The sequence below is a fragment of the Lytechinus pictus genome, chromosome 15 (assembly GCF_037042905.1).
Source record: "Lytechinus pictus isolate F3 Inbred chromosome 15, Lp3.0, whole genome shotgun sequence".
NCBI lineage: Eukaryota > Metazoa > Echinodermata > Echinoidea > Temnopleuroida > Toxopneustidae > Lytechinus > Lytechinus pictus.
In genome coordinates this window covers 5,765,088-5,772,554 of record NC_087259.1, presented here as the reverse complement: position 1 = coordinate 5,772,554, position 7,467 = coordinate 5,765,088, and positions in this window count along the sequence as shown.

Sequence of the window (7,467 nt, the reverse complement as noted above, 5' to 3'; positions counted from 1 at the left end):
TTGGGGAAACTGTAGTAAAACTAACCTTGAACATTTACTTTTATTACAAAAGAAAAGTGTTAGGATCTGTACAAAATCAACATATCTTTCACATACTGATCCACTTTTTTATCGTCTAAAAACGTATAAGATATATGATATCTTATGAGCGCCCAGCTGAGGCGGATACCGGCGCTATACAAGAACCCATCATCATCATCATCATCATATAAATGCTATACAAATAGCTATTTTTATGTATAAATATCATTACAAACTGCTTCCTCCTGTGTTTACCGATTTCTTTTCATATAATAGCAACTTACATTCATACCCAACACGGACATGTCAGAATATTGACTTAGACAATCCTAGAACACTATTAGCACATAAAACACTTAGACATCATGGGCCTGACATATGGAATACATTGCCAGATTCACTCAAACAGTTAAGATTCATTTTTCCCTTTAAAAAAGGTATTAAAACGTTATTATTGAATAAATATTCACAGAGTTAATTTTGAAATTGCTCTTTCTCTTTATCTAATGAAACACATAATTTCCAAAACAAGAAAAAAAAAACAACCAAGAATCAATATAAAAAATACATTGTGAAGACCAAGCGCCCCCCGTCATTTCGCACCTGCACCCTTACGTTAAGATATGTTGGATGAATAATAATTATTGTTTTCTAGGGTTGCCACGCAGTCAAGCTTAACTTATAGTGACAACCCCTGCAACCTTCTAACAATCGATATATATTAATAGAAAATGCAATTATGTTCAATGTTTTGCTTGTCAGTTATACGTATATTATCATTGTATTTTCTTTGTTCATGTGTTTATGAAAAAGTGTTGCAGAAACCAATAAATGAAATGAAATGAAATGAATAGATAGAGGAAGAAGTAAAATTGATAGGCGAGAAATTGGAAGATTGAGAGTAGGTCCTAGAGTAATATTTCTTTAAAATGTGTGTAGTTCTGAAAATGACTGTAAAACAGAAAAGGTTAAAGAGTTAAAGTGGCTTGAGTAGTTCTTTGGATAAATGAGACGATGCTAGCTTGAGTCGGCGAATGGAGTGCAGAGCAGGAGTACTCATCTATCAACTACTCAAGCCTCTTCAACTCTTCAACCTTTTCTGGTTTACTGTCTTTTTCAGGACTACGCTCACTTTTTTGAAAACTCCACATGGTGTACCGTCAACCACATCCGTTATTGGAATGTAATTGTTTTCTTCTAAATAATGTTACATAATGTACATTATGAACTGCGGTAGTTTGTTAATCAGTTCATGATTATTTACAAATGAATATTTCCTAGAATTTGATATTCACCATTTCCTAGTTATGGTCACATTTTTACCAGAAAATATGTAAAGAAAAAAGAACATTTTGAAGGAGTCATCCAAAAGTGCTTCCCAGCCATACAAAACATGCAAACGGAAACACATAAATCGAGTAATGTTTTAAACTTTAATGATTTTCAGAAAAGTTTTAAATTGTTAGACAATTAAGCTTATCATATTTCTTTTTCCTCCAGTTACAAAATATGAAACGTATTGCCCATGCATGGATAATCAGAGACTATCTCCAATGCTGATGTCAGAAATGATTTGCATAGAATGGGGATTTAAGTGCTTATCGACGTCTGTCACGTCAGAACAGTATGACATTTTGAATTTCAAAAGACATTCATTAGAATTTATTTTGTTTCTGTTTCTACGCTTCTTCTGCTTAATAAACTCCTTGTTCTGACAGGAATTACTTGAAATCTTATGATGATTGTGCTCTCTCGCGTCGTCCGTGTATGTAAATGTACATAAATAAATGTTTCTGAAAGGATATTGCATGAAAAATGTAATTTCTGGTATTTTGAGTCAATATAAGCGTAATACGTAATTTAATTGATCAGACATGAAAAGCACATTCCGAAGCGATTGTTTTGCGCGTAGATTTCATAGGTTCTCATAAATTTTGAGTATAGTCTTTCGTAGTGAATTCTATGTTTAATTCTCAAGAAATTTGTTTTTGAATGCTCTTAGAAACGCAACTTTTATACTCCATTTTTACACAAAGTCCTTACCATGGGGGTCCCACACCCTCTCCCGCTCGATCGCTTCGATATCTCACGCTGTCAAAAATATTGTGTCCCCTTCGGGATTTTGCCCCCCCCCCCCCTAAAACTAGAAGTGTTCCGGTGCGCCTGCGCTCCAGTCACTTTTGGAAGTAGGATTTCGGCTAAGGAAGGTCCTTGTGACGTCGAACCATTAGGCAACGATAAGATAAATTCATTGGTTTTAAAAAGTAACCCATATATAGCAAGCCTTATGCCAAATAATTCAGATAAACTCAGTTTTCATAGCCAATAAACAATTTTTTTCGCCGATAAACTTTATAGGGTTTTCGATAAGTGAAAACAAAGTTTTGATTGAGGAAAACTCTGCATATCACTGATAAACTTCGTTTGTCGCGATGAACTAATTTTTTTCACTCGAAAACTTAGTTTTTTTTATCCGAGAACAGAGTTTTTATCGATATGTAAAGTCCCTTCCGAAGAACTTGGAGGTTTCTTTGGTGATAAACTAAATTTATCGGGGAAAAAAAATCTGCTTTTCAGCGATAAACTAAGTTTTTCAATCGATGAGCTGAGTTTTGGAAAACTAAGTTTATCACTCTAAAATCAAGATGATAAACGGGGGTTTTTCCGAAAAACTATGTTTATCAAACGATAAACATAGTTTTCTCGATAAAAAGAGTTTCCACTCTAAAAAATAAGGTTACATGGCGATAAACATATTTTTTTTAAATCGAAAAAGTAGGTTTATTTAGCAATAAACAAAGTTTTTTAGGTGCATAACTAAGTTAAAAAACTAAGTTATAAAAAAAACAATTTTAAACAAGGTTTTTGTCGATAAACATTTTTTTTCGGTGATGGAAAATGGAAAAAAAAAGTTTTTTAATTGATAAGCACAGTTTCTTAAAACTCCGTTTATCAATTTGACAAATTTCGCTAGGGGATGCAGCGTGTATTATTCACCATAGGTAACACCCCTGAAAAATTGTTGGGTCTGTTAAACAGCAAATATTAAACAACAAGTGGAATGCCTCTGGCGGTCTCACCTGCATCACGCGATTCAATATAGCAGCAGTGCTGAATTTGAAAACTACTATAACTCGCACAAGATGTTCAGTGATACTTGGTTACTCTTATGTCCACGTTTTATGAACTAGACCAATACACTTACAGAGATATAATGGTAATTCAACAAATACCCCCAAGGTGACCAAAGTTCATTGACCTTACATGACCTTTTACCTTGATCATGTGACCTGAAACTCGCACAGGATGTTCAGTGATACTTGATTACTCGTATGTCCAAGTTTCACGAGTCTGATCCATAAACTTTCAAAGTAATGATGGTAATTCAACATATACCCCCATTATGGCCAAAGTTCATTGACCTTTGACCTTGGTCATGTGACCTAAAATGCGCACAGGATGTTCAGTGATACTTGATTACTATTATGTCCAAGTTTCATGAATCAGATCCATAAACTTTCAAAGTTATGATGGTAATTCAACAGATACCCCCAATTCGGCCAAAGTTCATTGACCCTAAATGACCTTTGACCTTGGTCATGTGATGTGAAACTCATGCAGGATGTTCAGTGATACTTGATTAACCTTATGTCCAAGTTTCATGAACTAGGTCCATATATTTTCTAAGTTATGATGACATTTCAAAAACTTAACCTTAGGTTAAGATTTTGATGTTGATTCCCCCAACATGGTCTAAGTTCATTGACCCTAAATGACCTTTGACCTTGGTCATGTGACATGAAACTCAGGCAGGATGTTCAGTAATACTTGATTAACCTTATGGCCAAGTTTCATGAACTAGGTCCATATACTTTCTAAGTTATGCTGTCATTTCAAAAACTTAACCTTCGGTTAAGATTTGGTGTTGACGCCGCCGTCGCCGCCGCCGTCGCCGCCGCCGCCGCCGTCGGAAAAGCGGCGCCTATAGTCTCACTCTGCTATGCAGGTGAGACAAAAATACCTTAATTTTGTAGCGAAATCATATTTTGTACTTTTTTGTATTTTTTAAAAATGTTGATTGCTTGTCATATGTCCCTTTACCCAGAATGAACTTCATTTTCTAGTAAAAAAACACTTTTCCTTTGCTTGTAAAATTTAAACCAGCAGCCACTGCTCCCATATCGTCCCCAGGGCCCTGTGTTTAGTGGTGGAGAAGGTCTTGGAGAATTACAGAAAATTGTGGCAATGTTTTTCAATACGAAACCAGAATAACTTTTTTTGAATGAAATGAAGATTTTCATGTAGAGTTTTATGTTTTTTTTCCGAAATCCAATCGATTGTCAGATAAAAGTGTTTCTAAACGCTGTGAGGAGAGAAATTGTTCTTTATTTACGACCATCAAGTGGATCTCATTTCTTGATGTTAGGTAACACGTTCGATACCTTCAATTTTTCTGCTACAATACCATTTAAAATCGATATGCTGAATGTATGATTTAAAGGTAAAATGACTTCATCGATGATGGTTTCAAGCAGATCATTCGTAACAAGATACGAGTCACTTTTCTTGGTCTCCAAATTATCAAAGGTCAGGTCCACCCCAGAAAAAAAATTGATTTGAATTAAAGGGGAATCCAACCCAAATGAAAACTTGTTTTTATAAGAAAAAGAAAAATCAGACAAGTTGATAGGTGAAAGTTTGAACAATATTGGACAAACAACAAGAAAGTTTTGAATTTTTAAAAGTTATAAATATTGGTAATCACTATACCCATGGAGACTTCAAATTGGCCGCATATGGGATGTCATAGTGATGTAAGGCAAGGACTACTCTTCCATGTACTCCAATACATATTATGGCTAAAATGTCATTTTTCCCCAAAGTTTTATTTCAAATTATATTTTTCTTTCATGAGGACATGAAACAATATATTACCTGGATTATATTTAGATTACTGCCCCAGGGGAATGGGTTCTTAGGAGAAAACCACAAATCCCTGATAATAAAGTACATGGCCTATGGGAAAGTAACTTGCCCCTAGTCATGATTTACTTACCCAGTTGCCAATTTGAAATCTACACACTATAGTGATCTCAATTTTAAATCAGCTATAACTTTCTTATTGCTTGTCCGATTTCTTTCAAACTTTCGCCATTTTGTTTAATTTATTTTTCTCCTTCCCAACACAACATTTTATGGCCAAGGCTGGATTCCCCTTTAAGAGAGAAAAATCATGCAGCATAACGCTGAAAATTTCATCAAAATCGGATGTAAAATAAGAAAGTTATGACATCTTGAAGTTTCGCTTATTTTTCACATAACTGTTACAAGCACAAATCAGTGACATACAAATGAGTGAGTCGATGATGTTCCTCACTATTTCTTTTGTTTTTTACTGTTTGAATTATTCAATTTTTTATATTTTTGTAGATTTGACAATAAGGACCAACTGGACTGAACCATAAAATATTACAACAATGGCAATTCCACATGTTCAGGGAGGAAAATCTTAGTTTCACATGACAATAAGGAGAAAATTTGAATATTTCCTATTTTATATATTAAAATACAAATAATAGTGAGTGAGTGGTGTGATCAGTTCCCTCATTCGCATACGACCAGGATATGCATATAACTGTTTTGTGAAATTAAGCGAAACTTTAAAATATCATAACTTTCATATTTTACATCCGATTTTGATGAAATTTTCAGTGTTAGATTTTTCTCTTTTTATTCAAATCAACTTGTGTTGGGGCGGACTTGTCCTTTTTAACAATATCAGTATTTTTTTTTCGTTGGAAGGGAACTTAAACATTGTGAATGGATTTTGTCATATAAACACACAATGAATGATAGGCAGTAGCAGCATGCATGATATGCTAGATTACCAACAGAGAAGAATTCGTTAAAAGCAATACATTATCATGATTATAATTATATGATATTTCCACAATGCATGGTTTCTTTCTTACATTCCAAGAGTTCGAGGAGCAAGGATGAGTACATTTTGCACATCTTTCCATGTTCTTTGTATATTACAATGACAGTTAATATTGAGCACAATAATCATGATAATACTCTCCTTCTACATGATGTCTTGACGAAACAGACTAGGAAGCATAATATATACTCCGATTATATTATACGATTTTTGTGTTTGATCAGACTTGTATTTCTAAAATGACTCCAGGTGGCCGTTCCATAAAGCTGTTCCTAAGTAAAGAGCGACCAGTGAACCTTTCTTACACGCTAAATATGTATTCCCTTGTATTGATTTGTATGGTTATTACTTCATATTTGTGTAATTATGTTGAGTCGAAATGAAATAAAGGAAACTTGAAACTAAATACAAAAGGCGAAACTAGGGGTATAACATTGAAAGTGTCAATGTAACGTGCTTTGTTTAAAGGGGGAGTGAACTATGTGTTGTCTCTCATTGACTGTGTGTTATAAATACATAGTCTTAAAATATACGATATCTACTCATACTACAGAGAATAAATTTACCTATAATTGTATTTGTATAGAGAAACTAAAATGTTTTGAGAGGAAAAGTAATTGTTTTGCTACTTGGTAACATAATTATTGCGGTATAAATGTATTGAGTAGCTAATAAGCATGTTATCATTCAAGTGGGTTTATATTACTAGACTATACTAGCATTATTGATCAGGAAACTGGCCAGGTATGAGTAGTTGAGGACTCGAGATGGCGCTATTGGTTCGTATCTGCTTTAAATTGCTCCAAACAAAACTATTTTTTCTTGGGGCTTTGCAACCGCGGATAAACAAATTCTTATATCGATTTGTATTCGCTGTAAACGATAAAATCATAATTACAATAAACTCTCATCATAACTGTATGCATTATCCAATGTTGGATCTGATGCACGCTCGATAAAATACGACTTCGGTCGTGAAGTTCGCGGTTTTCGTTACAAACTTCACAGTTGTAGTCGCGACTTTCGTCACAAATTTGTCCGATATTTATATCCACTTACATGCATGAAAGGTGGAAATTATAGATTTCATCGAATTAAATGTATGTCATCATATTTTGCAGCATTGAGCAAAATCACCATAACCTCGATCAGGCGCGGATCCGGAGTCGGACTTTAAGAAAATAAAAAAAAGTCATCACTCAAAAATGGTGGACATTTCGTCCTATAAAAATTTGGCAGGATAAGGCGTAATCAACAAAAGAAAATGGTGAACATAATTATCGTCCTTCAAAACTTGACAAGCAAGCAAGCAAACAAAATGGGTTATCGTTTCAACTCTTACGGGATGCGCAATAAATGCTTGACCATGCTGCACCATTTACACTTTTAAATGTTACAATTGCGAACTTACATGACTGAAGTCATGAGTTATCAGCCGTACTTCAGAGCCACCATAATAATTCACTAGTGGTACAAAGAAAAGGAAGGTTGATATATAAAGTAAA